Genomic DNA, 17,960 nt, shown 5'->3' with positions numbered 1-17,960 from the left:
ACACACTCAATCGGAAAGTAAAAAGAAACTCAGAGAATGGTTTTTTAAAAGAATTTTTAAAAGAATATAAGGTTTTTTATTTTGAAATAAAATAGAAGATCCACATGAAGTCACAGAGACAATATGGAGAGGTACCATGTTTCACCCGGTTTCCTCCAGGCGTTCCATCTTACCTAATTACAGTACAATATCAAAACCAGGATATCAAAATAGCACCTGTCTCACAATGTGTATAATTGTGTAACTCCCACTGCAATCAGGATACAAAACTATTTCATCACCATAAAGGTCTCACTCATACTACTATTTTATAGTCTCACCGACCACCTCTTGGTCCACTACCCCTAACGTCTAGTAACTGCTAATCTGTTCGATATTTCTATAATTTCATAACTTTGAGAATGTTATATAAATGGAATCGTACAGTATATAACCTTTTTTTTGTATATTTTGTGTATTGTTTTTAATTTATTTATTGGGGTGACAATTGTTAATGAAATTACATAAATTCAGGTGTACAATTCAGTATTAAATCATCTATAAATCCCATTGTGTGTTCACCACCCAGAGTCAGTTCTCCTTCCAACACATATATTTGATCCCCCTTACCCTCATCTCCCACCCCCCACGCACCTTACCCTCTGGTAACCACTAAACTATTGTCTGTGTCTATGAGTTTTTGTTTCTCATTTGTTTGTCTTGTTTTTGGTTTATATACCACATATCAGTGAAATCAGGGTTCTCTGCTTTTTCTGTCTGACTTATTTCGCTTAGCATTATACTCTCAAGATCCATCCATGTTATCACCTTTCCTTAACGCCGAATAGTATTCCATTGTGTATATATACCACAACTTCTTTATCCATTCATCTATCGAAGGACATTTTGGTTGTTTCCATGTCTTGGCCACCATAAATAAAGCTGCAATGAACATTGGAGCACACGTGTCTTTAGGTATAAATGATTTCAAATTCTTTGTGTAGATACCCAGGAGAGGGATTGCTGGGTCATATGGTAATTCTATTTGTAATTTTTTGAGGAACCTCCACACGGCCTTCCATAGCAGCTGCCCAGTCTGCATTCCCACCAACAGTGTATGAGGGTTCCTTTTTCTCCACAGCCTCTCCAACACTTGTTGCTATTTGTCTTGTTGATGATAGACATTCTGACTGGGGTGAGGTGATATCTCATTGTGGTTTTTATTTGCATTTCTCTGATGATTAGTGATGTTGAGCATTTTTTCATATTTCTATTTGCCATTTGTATGTCCTCTTTGGAGACATGTCTCTTGAGGTCCTCTGCCCATTTTTCAATGGGGTTGTTTGTTTTTTTGTTGTTGAGTTTCATGAGTTCCTTGTATATTTTGGATATTAGACCCTTATCGGAGTAACTGTTTGCAAAAATCTTCTCCCATTTAGTCAGTTGCCTCTTTATTTTGTCGATGGTTTCTTTTGCTGTGCAGAAACTTTTAAGTTTCATATAGTCCCATTTGTTTATTTTAGCTTTTACTTCCATTGCCTTTGGAGTCAAATTCATAAAATGCTCTTTGAACCCAAGGTCCATAACTTTAGTACCTATGTTTTCTTCTATGCAGTTTATTGTGTCAGGTCTTATGCTTAAGTCTTTGATCCATTTTGAATTAATTTTGGTACATGGTGACAGATAACAGTCCAGTTTCATTATTTTGCACGTGGCTATCCAATTCTCCCAGCACCATTTATTGAAGAGGCTGTCTTTTCTCCATTGTATGTTTTTGGCTTCTTTGTCAAAAATTATCTGTCCATATTTATGTGGTTGTATTTCTGGGTTCTCAATTCTATTCCATTGGTCTATGTGTCTGTTTTTCTGCCAATACCATGCTGTTTTGGTTATTGTAGCCCTGTAGAACAAGCTAAAGTCAGGCAGTGTGATACCTCCAGCACTGTTCTTTTTTCTTAAGATTGCTTTGGCTATTCGGGGTCTTTTCGGTTCCAAACAAATCTGACGATTTTTCGTTCTATTTCTTTAAAAAATGCCATTGGGATTTTGATGAGGATTCCATTGAATCTGTATATTGCTTTGGGTAATATGGCCATTTTAACTATGTTGATTCTTCCAATCCATGAGCACGGAATGTCTTTCCATTTGTGTCATCTTCCATTTCTTTCAAAAATGTTTTATAGTTTTCAGCATATAAATCCTTCACATCCTTGGTTAAGTTTATTCCAAGGTATTTTATTCTTTTTGTTGCAATTGAAATGGGAATTGTTTTTTGTATTTCTTTTTCTGAGATTTCATTGTTAGTATATAGGAATGCAATGGACTTTTGTATGTTGATTTTATAGCCAGCAACTTTACTGTATTCATTGATTGTTTCTAACAGCTTTTTGGTGGAGTCTTTAGGGTTTTCTATATATAGCATCATGTCATCTGCAAAGAGTGACAATTTAACTTCTTCATTCCCAATTTGGATGCCTTTTATTTCTTTCTCTTGCCTGATTGCTCTGGCAAGGACTTCCAACACTATGTTGAAAAGCAGAGGTGATAGGGGACAGCCCTGTCATGTTCCCGAACGTAGAGCAAAGGGCTTCAGTTATTCACCATTAATTATGAGATTAGTTGAGGGCTTGTCATAGATGGCCTTTATTATGTTAAGGTATTTTCCTTCTATATGTATTTTATTAAGTGTTTTAATCATAAATGGATGTTGTATCTTGTCAAATGCTTTTTCTGCATCAATTGATAGAATCATATGATTTTTGTCCTTTATTTTGTTTATGTGATGTATTACATTGATGGATTTGCGGATGTTGAACCATCCTTGTGCCCCAGGGATGAACCCCACTTGGTCATGATGAATAATCTTTTTAATGCATTGTTGTATTCGATTTGCTAAAATTTTGTTTAGGATTTTTGCATCAGTATTCATCAGAGATATAGGTCTGTAGTTTTCTTTTTTTGTGTTGTCCTTACCAGGTTTTGGTATCAGGGTAATGTTGGCCTCATAAAATGAGTTAGGGAGTACTGACTCTTCTTCAATTTTTTGGAAGAGTTTGAGCAGGACTGGTATTAGATCCTGTTTGAAGGTTTGGTAGAATTCACTAGTGAAGCCATCTGGTCCCGGACTTTTGCTTTTGGGAAGGTTTTGGATGACTGATTCAATTTCTTTACTGGTGATTGGTTAGTTTAGATTTTCCAGTTCTTCATGATTCAGCCTTGGAAGGCTATATGTTTCTAAGAACTTGTCCATTTCTTCTAGTTTATTGAATTTGGTGGCATATAGTCCTTCATAGTATTCTTGGATAATCCTTTGTATTTCTGTGGTGTCCGTGATAACTTCCCCTTTCTCATTTCTGATTTTGTTTATTAATGTCTTCTCTCTTTTTATCTTAGTGAGTCTAGCCAAGGGTTTGTCGATTTTATTAATTTTTTCAAAGAACCAGCTCTTTAATTTTTTCTATTGTCTTTTTGTTCTGTATTTCATTGAGCTCTGCTTTGATTTTTGTTATTTCCTTTCTTATGCTGACCTTAGGTTTCACTTGTTCTTCTTTTTCTAGTTCTTTGAGGTGTAACATGAGGTTATTTATTTGGGATTTTTCTTTTCTTGAGATAGGCCTGTAATGATATAAATTTCCCTCTTAAAACTGCTTTCGCTGCATCCCAAAAATTTTGGTAGGATGTATTTTCATTGTCATTTTTTTTCTATATATCTTTTGATCTCTCCTCTAATTTCTTCTTTGACCCAGTTGTTCTTTAAAAGTATGTTGTTTAATCTCCATGTATTTGTGTTTCTTTTTTGCTTTCTTTTCGCAGTTGATATCCAATTTCAAAGCCTTGTGATCAGAGAATATGCTTGGTATGATTTCAATCTTCTTAAATTTGCTGAGGCTGATTTTATGACCCAATATATGGTCTATCCTTGAGAATGTTCCATGTACACTAGAAAAGAATGTATAGTCTGATGTTTTAGGATGAAGTGCTCTATATATGTCAATTATGTCCATTTCATCTAATGTGTCATTTAGGGCTGCTATTTCGTTATTTATTTTCTGTTTGGATGATCTGTCCATAGCTGTCAATGATGTATTTAAGTCCCCTAGTATAAATGTGTTTTGGTCAATTTCTCCCTTTAGTTCCGTTAGTAGTTGCTTGGTATATTTCGGTGCTCCCTGATTGGGGGCATAAATATTGATGACTGTTATGTCTTCTTGTTGTATAGTCCCCTTTACCATGATGAAATGTCCATATTTGTCTCTTGTTATCTTTTTCACCATGAAGTCTGTTTATCTGATATCATTATGGCTACACCTGATTTTCTCTGGGTACCATTTGCTTGGAGTGCCAATTTCTACCCTTTCTCTTTGAGTCTTTTTTTGTCCTTGTAGCTGAGATGTGTCTCTTGCAGACAGCATATGGTTGGGTTTAGTTTTTTGATCCAATCTGCTACTCTGTGCCTTTTTATTGGTGAGTTCAGTCCATTTACATTTAGGGTGATTATTGATACGTGAGGATTTCCTGTCATTCTATCTTTAGTTTTCTGGTAAGGCTGTGACTTCATTGTTTCTTTGCCTTTTTGTTGTTGTCTATTATTTCTGTGTGGTGGTATTTATGATGTTTCCCTCTGCTTCCTCTTTTATTACAGTATATATTTCAGTTCTGGATTTTTTTTGTGTGTGGTTACCCTTAAGTTTATTTAAAAGAAAGTTTGATATTTAGAGTATTCCATTTTCTTCAGCACGCTTACTTTCTCCATTCCCATATTCTGGTTCAGGCCTTTACGCTCCCCCTTTTTATGTTTCGGTTGCCACAAATTGTCCCTGTTGATGGTGGTCGAATAGCCACGTTTAGTATTTCTTGAGGTGCAGGTCGTGTATTAGAAAATTCCCTCAGCTTCTGTATGTCTGGAAAGGTCTTTATTCCTCCTTCATATCTAAAGGATATCTTTACTGGATATATTATTCTTGGCTCATGATTTCTGTCTTTCAATAGTTTGAATATTTTGTTCTACTCCCTCCTGGCTTGTAGAGTTTCTGCTGAAAAATTTGATGATAATCTAATGGGCTTTCCTTTTTAGGTTACCGTCTTCTTTTCCCTGGCTGCCTTGAGGATTCTTTCTTTGGTGCTAATTTTAGACAGCTTCAATACAATGTGCCTTGGAGAAGGCCTGTTGGGATTGAGGTAATTAGGTGTTCTATTTGCTTCTTGGATTCGGGGATCCAGTTCTGTCCACAAATTTGGGAAGTTCTCATTAACAATTTCTTTGAGTATATTCTCTGTTCCCTTCTCTCTTTGTTCTCCTTCTGGTATGCCCATTATTCTCATATTGCTCTTTCTGATGGAGTCTGAAAGTTCTTGTAGAGTTCTTCCATTTCTTTTAAGTCTCAAGTCTCTTTCTTCTTCTATTTGTGTAATTTCCAGGTTTCTATCTTCTATGTCACTGATTCTTTCCTCCATCTGTTCAACTCTACTACCTAAGCTGGTTATTTCATTCTTAATTTCTTCTATTGAGTTCTTAATCTTCAGAAATACTATTTGGTTCTTTTTTAAAATTTCAATCTCTTTCGTAAAATGCTCATGTTGTTCTTTGATAGCGTTTCTCAGTTCATTAAATTGCCTTTCTGTGTTTTCTTGCATCTCTTTGAGGTTTTTCCGAACTGCAATCTTGAATTCTCTATCATTTAAGTCACATATTTCCATATCTTTAAGTTCCTTTTCTGGAGACTTTTCACTTTCTTTCTGAGCTGTCTTGTTGCCTTGGTTATTCATGGCAATTGCTGATTTATTATTTCTCTTCCTAGACATCTACGGGAGTGGTTTCTGCAACAGGTTGATAGGAAGAGGTCTTTCTTTTGTTTTCCAATACTTGTTGGAAGAATATTTTATTTTCTCTCTGACTGCAGCCATTTTTTTTCTCTCTGACACAGTAGTGCTATATTTTCTCTGCACTTTTCTAGCTTCTCACACAATGGGTGGGTTCCCTGGGAGACGGGCCACTCCTCTGTTAACAGTTCACCTGGGTCATAGGGCGCCACGTCCCCTGGGGGTGAGGAGAGCTTTTGAAGTTCCAAAGCTCTTTCTGCACCAGAGTCAGAGCCTGTACGTTTCAACAGTTCTGTTTACTCCTGCAGGGATCCGCCCAGATAGGTGGGGCCAGGGGCGGGGTGAGTTGTGAGAGGTGGCCCAGAGCAATGGCAGCGACCACCACCACAGCCGGTCCTGCTTCCACAGCTCCTTCCCCTTTGGCGGAACTAGTTGGGCTGCGAATCTGTTTCTGCGGTCCACAGTTCTCAGAACAGCAAAAATCCTGTCCTTTTGATGTGACACCGCTACCTTTCTGCTTCTAGCACCGGGCAGTTGGGGTGGGGCGAGCTCTGGAAGGGTAGGGAGGGGGCGGCTAGTCTCAGTGCCTAAGGCTTTCGTTCTCTGCTCGGCAGTGGGCTTAAATCACAGTTTTCATCCTCTTCCCTCAGTCTTTGCTCCGAGGTCTCTGCCGTGAGCGTTGGGTTCAGCCGTGTTATATGCTGCCCCCTCAGCCCTGTGGGCAATAAGTGGAGCCCTAGCAGCCCGAGTGCTTCCCTCTCCCACAGCTGCGGAAGTTCCTGGATGCAGCGATCTCGGAACACTGAGCTAGTTCTGTGACCTGTGCCCAAGCTGCTCTGTCACCGCACTTCTCCCTTCCCTCCTCCCCCGCTAGTGCGATTCGCCCACCTTTAGGTGAATTCAGTAGTGGGCCTCTTCGTCTTGCCTGTCTGCTGTTCAGGGAGTCCTTTGTGGAGTTATTGTTGTCGATTAGTTGTAAATTCCAGGGGAGCTTTACAGAGGCTCACCTCACGCCGCCATTTTGATCCGGAACTCTCTATATAACCTTTTGAGGTTAACTATTTTCAGTCTCAGCATAATGTCCTTGAGATTCATCCAAGTTGTTACATCAATCAATAGTTTCTTCCTTATTATTGCTGAATCCTATTTCTTGGTGTGGATGTACCACAGTTTGCTTAGCCATCCACTTACTGAGAAACATTTTGGGTGTTTCCCATTTCTGGCTATTACAAATAGAGTTATTTTAAACATTCAGAAAAGAAGTTTATTTTATTTTATAAATACCGTGTTTCCCCAAAAATAAGACCTAACCGGAAAATAAGCCTAGCATGATTGTTCAGGATGACATCCCCTGAACATAAGCCCTAATGTGTCTTTTGGACCAAAAATTAATATAAGACCCAGTCTTATTTTCGGGGAAACACAGAACACGAGATATCAAGATCACTTTCATGGCTCCATCATCCAGACATGCTTTTGATTTAATAGGCACTGGGCCAAGTGTTAGGTAGGGATTGAAATGGGAATAAGAAACTAAGTTTGCCTTGGAAAAATTAGAAATCCCTATTGTAATGCAAAGTGGTAATTCTGTTAGACATGTACACAAAATGCTCTAGAACTTAAAGCAGGGGCCATTTGCTGAAATGAAGGGGCAGGCAGGAATTGCTTCACCAAAGCAGGCCCCAAAGAAGGGGACTTTAAGATACACCCTGAAAGATAGGGAGGGGTTTTCTATATAAACAAAGAAAGGGAAAACATTCTGGGCTAAGGAACAGCTTGTCCACATACTTGGAGATTTGAAAGTATGTGGCATATCCAGGAAACAGTGAGTCACTTCAAACATATGGACTGCTCCAGGAATGGAAATGTCAGTTTATTATTAAGTGGTCTAATTAAATCTGTCTGAAAGTAACCTATTTAGAAGATTTAAAGCAGATATATTGGTATGTTAGTGAGCAGAATCTAACCTCACAGATTTGACTCTTAAACTTTAAAATGAAAATAGTTACCTAAAAGTTAAGACTTTCTTGTTCAACATGCGTGATAGGACAACCTAGGAGATTGTTCAGTGTCCATCCTTGGATTCAGGGACCAGGTGTCCTGAAATGTCTTGCAAGGTTAAGGAGATGCCTGCGCAAAGAGACAGACTGAGACTCTGTGATCCTTGTTCTTTTTTAGCCGTAGGTTTATATAAGCAGCCCTTTATTGGGGCTGCTGTGGAATTGCTAACCTTGAAGCATCCTACAAGCCTTTGCTCTCAGAATTGAAAGTCCCCTTAAAAAATCCAGGGTAGCCTCTTTTCTATTGTAGTATAGGAATTCCCTTCTCAACAGACTCGTCAGAAACTCATTTAACCTTCTCTTAGTTCACCACCGCTACAAAACTGCCTCATTATTGGAATTTTTAAATTGAAGTCTAGCCACGTATGGAAGACCGCACAGACCGTGCGTGGCAGCTCAATGAGCGCTGTCTGAGTGAGCACACCTGTGTGAGCAGTGCCCCCAAAGTCCCCTTGTGCCTCCTCAGTCACCACCCCTCAAAATGTAAAACACAAGGCACTTGTTTGCTTACATATTTATGTTTTCGTATCTAACACTGCTGCTATAAATCAGAGCATTAACATGTGAAAGAGAGAAAGGATTAGAATATTCCCAGAGCAATGCAAAAGCATTTGCTTAAAGTAAGGAGGCATCTGGGGCAGTGGAGGCAAGTTGGCAGAGGAGTAAAGAGAGATTAAAGTACAGTTGTGTTCCACTTGGGGAGCCTGGGAAAGAGAGGGAAAAGGCAGCTCCCGGGGCTGCCTGCCTTGTGCCAGCCTGCCAGGGGTGCTCCCCACGTAAAGCAGCCACCATAGCAGAGGAGGAAGGACCTGGGCAGCAGGGAGTCACGGGAGTGATTTAGCAGATGGAAAGAGGCCAGTCATATGGAATATGAATTTGCAGGACAGTAATGGAAATAAGGTGGAGTTGCTTGGCTTGAAGATTTTTAAGAAGACAGCATCACCCACCCTGTGCACTACCACTTCCTCCTCAGAAACCATGATGATGATTGTGATGATTTATCTAGTGGAAAAAGCACTAGCCTGTGAAGTCAGGTGGCCTGGGTCAAGTCCCCGCTCTGCCTCATACTGGCTGTGTGACTCTGGGGGAGTCCCATTAACTATCTGAGCACCACTCTTCTCATTTGTAAAAGGGGATAATACAATCGTATGAGGTTGTCGTGAGGATAAGTAAGAATGCAAAGAATAAGTAAATTGCAAAGCACTATATGTTTGTAAGACATTGTCTTTTTTTTATATATAACACTATGATTCTTTGAGTGTTCAAAGAGCTCTTCTCTGTTTGGGTGGGCACAGACTAGATGAACTCTGGGAGCCTCAGAGAGTCCTTTGAACCTGGAGTTAACAAGATTCACAAAGTTCACAAAGGGAACTCAGCAAAGTAACTTCAGGAATAATGATGGTTGAATAATAGTCAAGATAATAGAAGCGGTGCTATTGCAAAAATTTGTCAGTGAGAGAATATCCTGGAAGCCTGGCTTTCTGGAAGGGACATACCTCTGTTAAGAGTAAAGAAACTATTTTGAAGTCTATTCTTCCTATGCAATTACAGTTGGAGTCTTGGGCCAGAGCGGGACAGGCATCATACAGAGGTAAATGAGTTATCCCTGCACTTCTCCAGTCCTTTTCCCCCAAATACAGATGCCACTCAGACTTTAATTCTTATTCATTCCTTCTCTGAATTCCTCAGGAACCCTGTTGTATGTTATCTCCCTAAATTCTGCCACAGTGATGCAGCAGGTACTCAGATTGGCTTTTTGAGAGCCAGCAAGTGAGCCAGACACGCACAGATGCTAGCATTAGGTAGATAGGACTTAGAATCCTAGTTTGACTAGCTACCAGCTGTGTGACCCTGTGCAACTTTCTTAACCTCTCTGAGCCTCAGCGACCTCATCTGTAAATGGACACTAATAATACCTGCCTCAGGAGATAATATCCACACAGCAGCTGCCTCACAACATGAGTGAGGTATTCTTAAATAATATCTCATAATACCTTAACGAGGTATTCTTAAAATAACACCTTCCCTTTACTAAACTTGTATTGCTTCCATGGACCACAAGGGCTCTTCAATGTGATGGGTCATCCTTTCTTGGAACGTCAACCTGAAGGTACTATGAACTGAAATGCCCTCAACAGCATGTAGGATGGAATAAATCCAGGACTCAAAAGATTCTCAGAGATCATCTAACACAACCTCATAATTTTAATATGAGGAAGCTGAAGCCCCATGAAGAGCACGCTTTGCCTGGGTAAACGTGATAGAGTGAAGTGTCTAAGAGCTAACTGCCTGGATTCGTGAGCGGGCTCCACTACCTAGAGCAAGATATCAAAACTTTATGAGCCTCAGCTTGCTCCTCTTTAAAATGGGCATAAAACAGTGCATTCTGCTTGAGTTGCTGTGAGGTTCAAATAAGAAAATAACGAGAAACACTTATTAAAGAGCCTTGTATGTAGAAGGTATTCGATAAATATCACCAGTCGTTATTATTACTACATCACCCAGCTAATTAGTGGCAGGGCTATAACTAGAAGCCAAAGCTGCTTCACGGCCCGTCCTCTGTATGATGAGGTCTCCTGCTGGTATAACCCTTTCCCATGCTGTGTAATACCAGCTCTTGGCCCTTTCTCTCTAGATTCCCTAAGGGAAAAACTCTGAGATGCCTACTGCCTACATGACACAAATGGCAGCCCTCCATCCAGCATGGTAGTGGTGCCGAGAGCACAGAGCTCTGACCCTGCCTGGCACAAGGTAATAAAATGGTGGTCACGGCATCCAGTTAGCCATGTCACCTGCAATGCTGGTAGAAGCCCTCACAGACCACACGGCCTCCTGCTTCTGGAGCTCAGTTATTTCTTGCCTTCCATTGACATACCATGACTTTTGACCTTTATCCTTAAATCTCCACACTTCTCCCTGCCAAGGTGGCAGCTCCCTCCTTTGATGCAGGGCCCACAAGGCCCGTCTGTGCTCTCTGACATCGATTAGGGTAATTTTATCTTTTCTATTAGGCAGTTATTGTGAATCTCCCTGGGTTCATTAGTAGCTGGAAGCTCAAATTACACTTCCTGCTACACCTCTGATCTTCAGATGGCATCTCTGCTGTCTCAGCAGCTGACTGGGCTTTGCCCAGAGGCCCCTAATTCTTCCTGTTCTTTATCCAGACTTCCATCAGTCTTACAGAACAACAGTTTCCCTGGCCAAACCCAGGAGGCTGACTGTAGGACAGAGAGCCTTTCCAGAACAGCTGCCCCATGCATGCCCTATCTGGAAACACCAGACAGGACTGCCAGGCCAGCAGCCCCCCTGGACTAGAACACTCCAGGAGCAGACTCTTTGAGTTGCAAGGGAGTGGTCACCTTTACAACAAACTGCTAATCTCCTCATATAGGATCAGTTACCCTCCACACAGACATGCCAGAGCTTAGGGTGCTAGTTGCTTTCCAGCATATGCGAAAGACATATGTGATGATGATTAGTAATTTAATACTGTGGCAGATAGTGCCAGCTGAGTTCCTCTTCTCCCTGGGCAGACAGCAGATGACATTTCTCAGTTTCCGTTATAGGTAAGTATAGGCATGTGACTGAGTTCTAGCCAATGGAATTGTGAGGATAAACATTATGTGCCACTTCCAGACCTGGCCCATAAAACCCTCCTGTATCTGATTCTCTACGTTTTTTTCCCCACTCCTGGCTTGTCAGAGGACACATTTATAAGCTAGAAGAAGCCTGGGCCACCCAAATGACTTTATAGAAGGATGCCCACTGGCTGCTTTCTCTGTTTTGGGACTTCAGTTGAGTCAGAAATATACTTTTATTGTGTAAAGCCATGAGATTTGGGGGTTTATCTGTTCCAGTAGTTGGCATAACCTAACAGTGTTATTAAGTGTTATTAATAGCTAATTTTTAATTTCACCAAGATTTTAGAGATGGATATTATTATTCACATTTTACATACGAGGCAACTGATACTCCCAAGAGCATCAGGGGTAACAACTAGTAAGCACATGAACTGGGGATTTTCACCAGGTCTGACTGAGGAAAAGACTGGATTTTTACATACTGGCTGCTTTCTCTCCTTTTAAAGCTTCTTAATCAGGACTATCAAATTTAGTCATGTGCTCTTGCTTCTTTCAATTTGCAAATTCCAAACAGAAATAAGAAACACATCTGAACACTTCATACCTATTAAGATGATTATTGTCATAAAAGCAAAAAATGAGAAATATTGCTGAGGAACTGGAGGAAGTCAGACACTGACACCTCGTTGGCGGGAACAAAAAACGCCAGAAAACAGTTTGGCCGCTCCTTGAAAATTAAGCATAAAATTACCAAACGATCCAGCAATTCCACTTCCACGTCTATGTCCATAAGGACTGAAAGCAGGCACTCGAACAGATTTTTTCCCCTCAATTTATTGGGGTGACAATTGTTAGTGAAATAACATAGATTTCAGGTGTACAATTCTGTATTACATCATCTATAAATCCCATTGTGTGTTCACCACCCAGAGTCAGTTCTCCTTCCATCACCATATATTTGATCCCCCTTACCCTCATCTCCCTCCCCCCACCCTCCTTACCCTCTGGTAACCACTAAATTACTGTCTGTTGAACAGATGTTTGTACACCTATGCTCACTGCAGCACTATTCACAGTAGCCAAAAGCTGGAAGCAACGTAAATTGCTGAGCAACACAGTAATAATGACAGTTGACACCTATAGAATACCTCCTACATGCAAGGCTCTATAATAAGTGTTTCCCAGTTATTTTGTCATTGAAACCTCACAACAACATTAGCACTCCAGCAGAAGGCATCATTGTATTCCCATTTAGTTTCTGTTTAGCTAATAGCTGCTTGGATTCCCAAACTAGCCAGGCCCCAGTGCATCCTGCAGACACAACCGTTCCCCTGCCCCTGTCTCTGTCTTGTTTGGGCAGAATGAATCTATGCAACCAATTTTTCTCTTCTGGGTTCATGTTATTGTCAAGCAGACAGAACCTATATCTATTTTTCCAAATATTTATCAGAGAGATGAGCCAAAAGTAATTGAAATTGCTAAAATTATTACAGAAAAGAGAGTGAGGGCAGACAGGGAGAGAAGGAACTGATTCCAGAAGCACTGAGCATGCTTACCATCCTGCTCTTCAGCTCCCTCCTTAAGCAAACCAAACCTACTCATCTGTCAGGTCTTACTTAAATGTCACTTTTTCAAGGAAGTCTCCCCTGACACCTCACAAAGTGGAGTCTGATGTTACGCTCTCTCTTAGAGCCCTGTGTTCTGTATTTTGTAGCATTCATCTCAAGTGGGAATTCCTTCAGTATCTCACCCCTCTGCCAGACTATGAGCTTCATAAAGGCAAGTCTGTCTTGTTTGTCCCTGTAACCCAGAGGCCTACTGGCAAATAGTAGGTGCTCAGGAAATATATGTTGAGTGAATGAATGGAGCAGTTCATAACGTTACAGAGTTCTTCGACTAGGAGGCTGGCCAGGTGAGACAGTAGCTCGCCTCCTTGCATCCAGCATGAATTCAGGTCAGCCCCACTAAGCCCATAAGGACAGAGTTCTGCAGCTCAGCCAGGAGGACCACACAGTAACTACTAAGTCTGGAATACCTTTCCTCCCCTCTGAGTTGCACAGATTTAGAACTAAGGGTGTGCAGGACTTTGAAGAGTGGTTTAGTTCAGGATCCAGAGTGGTTCAGTCCAGGGTTTTGGGGGGTTCTGATGGTAGAGGGCAGTGTCAAAACTGGAAGCCCAGAGTTGGCACTAAGAATGATCATTGAGGTAGGAAGAGGCAGAAGAGTGCAAGGACAGTCTGAATGACTGCACTGAGTGCACAGTTGTGCAGTGTGCCATCTGGGGTCATTTTCTCCACTGGCCACACTGTGCTTAGGTTGGTCTTGGTCAAGTGGCCTCTTCAGACTAGTAACTGACACTGGACTCATGGACCCAGAACACAAAGGTCTTTGAAACAAAACCTCTCCTTCAGGTTTTTATGGTCATTATGAAATTATCTCGTCCTGTTCACTGTCCCCATGGCTTGCCACATGCGGTTGGGTGAGCCTCGTGACTGTTGACACAGAGGTTAGAAACATGGTTTAGTGGAAGCACCCAGGGCCCAGATTAAAGAAGACTTGAGTTTGAATCTGGGCCCAGCCATGTATTAGATGTAAATGTGGCACATTATTTAATCTATTGGAGTCTCAGTTTTCTCTTCTGTAAAATGGGAATAATAATTTTTACAACACAACATTTGTGAAGAACAATGGAAGTTTCTAAATTTCAATGGGCTGCTAGTAAACATTATTTCTCTTCCCTCCCTTCTTTCCCGTTGCCATGTGGAGTATTTGTATCCTTTAACATCTGTTTTCTGATTTATTGCCTCTAGCTTTCAAAAATTCTAAAGCTGTTATCAGGAACATTTCAAAATTAGCCTCTCACCTAGTTGGAACTACAGTTCCCAGGGTGCTGAACCTCTTCACTCATTCACTGAAAGCACCCCCGCCCACCCCACACACACCCCTATATACACACACACACACACACACACACACACTCATTGTAACCAACAGCTACAATCCATCAGTTGGACAACTTTCTAGTGCTAGAGTTGTTGATTCTAAAGTGTAGCTTATAGTAAAATTATTATGACTATCCACATATTTCACTTTTATTGAGTCTTTTAGGAGAACCACTCTGCATAATACAGTACACTTTGGTAAATCAATGTGTTTTTATTGCAACTAGGAAAGAGTAATGGAATGAAAGCTGCCCATTTGTCTATCTGAGCTTCCAAGGTGCTATCCCCACCAAATGCAGACCCTGAGAGGTGGCAGAGCTGGCAATGACAGACGTCTCCTGGGCATACGTGGGTACAGCCCCATCTTAAGGAAAAGCCGTTACTCCAAAATGTGCTCTCTGGCTGCTAAGCCCCCCGTACCTGTTCTCTGAACTTGGCCATTGGCAGAAAGGGTATATTCAGAGGGAGAAATGACAGGGAGAATTGGAAGCACATTCAGGAGGCCTTGCCCAAAGTATTCGTCTTTGCATTTGTATTTGGGGAAACTGGCTGACAGCTGGAAGCCCCCTGGCCCAAGTATCAGGACTATAAAATGCTTAGTGAGACATGAGTAAGCGACTTGACTCTGGAAAATGTTAAAATCAACTACTTATTCAGCAAACACTTATGAAGTGCCTACTGTGTGCTGGGGAATACAGCAGTGGTACAATATGGCTTGAAGAGCTCTCAGTTGGTAATTGGAGGTGCAGAAGCCCAGAAGCAGGAGCATTTAGTGCTTCTTTGGGAGCTTGGAGAAAGGTTTGCAGATATGGCTTCCTTTGAGTGGTTTGTTGAAGGATGGTTAGAAATGAGAATGAGAAAGTGACATGTGGGCAGATGTATGTCCTGGGCCTGAGAAAGAGCATGGTGCCTGCTGTGGCTGGAGCAAGGAGGTGCATTGGAGAGAGGGGAAGCCAGAGCCAGCAAAGGAAGGTTCTGATCAGATGATATCTGCCCTACACAGTTGTCAGAATTTTTACCATTGGAGTTGGCATTGGCAGCCCAATGTCTAGTCTTGACTGTCCCACTAACTGACCATGTGTGACCTTGGACAAGTCCTTCCTCCTCTGGAGATAAACTAGAGGCTCTCCATGCACCTTTGCGCTCAGAAATTCTGTTGATGCTGTGGATTGAATGAATATATAATAAATAACTGGATGAATTCCCCTGGCCAGGCTGTTTTCCACGTGATTTTTCTCTTCATTGTTTTTCAGTGTCCTTGTCTGGGTTGCTTAATCCTCTAGTGCCCTTCACTCTCCAGGTCTCCTGGGTAGGGCAGCACTCCTGTCTTGTGAGCTCTGGGTCTCTCACTCCCTTATGCTTAAAAGTACTGTTCTGTGACTCATGTCCAGCCCACCTCCTCAGAGCCCAATCTCAAAATCCAAATTGTGGCCAGATGTTAATGGCTGATGACAGCAGTGAATTTTGAGGGATCTTTGAGAGCATCTAACTAAATCTTATCATTTTACAATTGAGGAAAAGTAACTGAAGAAGGAAAGTAACTTGCCTAAGCTCACAGAGTGAGTCAGGAGTGGAGGGAGTCATGGTCGACTCAGTCACTGGATAAACATTAATTGAGCACTAACTATGTCAGGGATGCAGCAATGAATAAAATTTGATCTTTGAGGAGGTCAGACTAGAGGGAAAAACAAATGCAAGCAGATTATTGTAAATCGGTGGGGTAAAGTGATGTAGCTATCCACAGGGTATTATGGGACCATCTAAGAAGTTGCCTCCAACCTAGCCTGGCAGGATCATAGAAAGCTTCCTGGAGGAGGCCACACCCAGTGGACCTTGAAGAATCAGTAGGAGTTAGCCAAGTGGAGAAGGGAGTAGGTGGGACATTCTAAGTGAAGAATACATATAGTTTGATGCCTTAGACAACATTTACTTTTTAACTAAAGCCAAAACCAAGGAAGTGGGTAGCATGTGAAATTGTGGAGTTAGTAAAGAAGGTATTTTGGAGTAGAGAGAAACTTTCAGTGCCTTCACATTACTACAGGCAGCCAACAGCCAACTTCCCTGTCCTCTGTAAAGCAGGTGAAGAGGGCAGGTGTGAGTCCCAAGTGGACCTGAGTTAACACCTTGAGTGTGGTGGTAGCTTGTCACAAATGCCCGAGACCCTCCAGACTTACTTGGATAGTTGTGAACAATTGACCCCCTTCAAGGTGATGGGGACCACTGTCCTAAAGAAAGAACGTGAGCTGGGACTTCCATAGGGAAGAGCAGGAAGTTTTGGCTAGTTCTATATATAGGGTGGCTGTGATATACTCATGATGCCAGCTACTAATCAGTGTCTGATAGGCAAACTCTGTTCTGCCAACCCAGGACTCTGCCTCGCCTCGTATCATGAAGCCAGTTCAGCCTGAACTGGTGGACTGGCCCCTTCTCTGCTATACCTCTGTTGGTAGGGCCTTCCAACCCTAAGACCTGAGGAAGGAGCAACTCCTTCCTGGAGAAGGAATGTTGCAGGGAGCTGTGGGCTGTTGTGTGGGGCAGAGGACATGGTAGGCACAAGTATAAATCCAACTCTTAGAATGCCAGGTGATGTAGATTAACTTCAGCTGGAACTCCAGGCAACCCTGGGCTGGCAAGTCTCATTTCTAATACTCTGTCCACTTGTTTTATTGTCAGGTGCTAAAGATGGCCACTCCCTTCACAGAGTTTCTGAAATTCTCCCTCCCTTTACTCTGATAGTGCCTGGTACAGGGCTCTGGACCAGGGGGCATTTGAATTAAGCCATAGCCTATCTTGGCCGGCAGATGTGTGCCTATTTATTAAGTTGTGCTGGACAAGGAAAGAGGAAAAGGCCTCAGAGATGGAACATGCCCCTTGGCAAGCCCAGGTGGCCAAAAAAGTCATCCCAGGCTACATAGGCAGCTTCTTCAAGAACTACCATGTTTGAGATCTTCCATTTGGGTCTCTTCATCTGTTTTCTGCCCATAGCAATAGTTAGTCTCACCTGGGAGTGATTAATCGGTATATCTGACGGGGAAAGTAAAGGAGGCATCGTTGTCAATGACCCTGGAGGAAGAACCAAGCCCTAGTTCCAGGGATGCAGGATCATTGAAAACTGAACTGACCCAAATAGGCCTTTATCCCTCCCAGAGCTTCGGCTGAGAAGGAGGAGCCCAGCACTGGGGCCCCACTGTGAAGTGAGATCTGGTTATTAAAGGTGAGGCAGGAGTTTCCAATTATTATACTTGATTCCTAACCACATGGGGCAGGGGGTATGAGAGCAGAATAAGTTTTGCCAGGGAAATCAATAAAAACTAAAGAAGCATTCAATTTGGGGTGTTGAAATCCTGGAGGAGGCTAAGAAACTCTGCATCACGTCATAGGAATCAGTTATCAGACAACCCCGTGGCTGATATTTGACAAACAGCATGACAGTGAACATAGGTCTCATGGGGTCCCAGAACCAAGTTTAAGATATTTGTGTATCATACATTTAGTAGTAATGAAACTCATTTCTTGTATCTGCCCTGACATACACAGACACACACACACACACACTCTATGCCTTGTATGTGTTGCTG

The 17,960-nt window shown here is 41.8% G+C and overlaps 1 protein-coding gene across 7 annotated transcripts in view; it reads left to right on the top strand.

The window, feature by feature from the left end:
* GRIK4 (glutamate ionotropic receptor kainate type subunit 4) overlaps window positions 1–17,960 on the top strand; it is a 463,707-nt gene that overhangs the window by 260,674 nt on the left and 185,073 nt on the right. The window lies entirely within an intron of this gene.

This window comes from Rhinolophus hipposideros, assembly GCF_964194185.1.
Source record: "Rhinolophus hipposideros genome assembly, chromosome: 24".
NCBI lineage: Eukaryota > Metazoa > Chordata > Mammalia > Chiroptera > Rhinolophidae > Rhinolophus > Rhinolophus hipposideros.
Note: the sequence above shows the minus strand (reverse complement) of the source record. Positions and strands in the feature narration are given on the sequence as shown.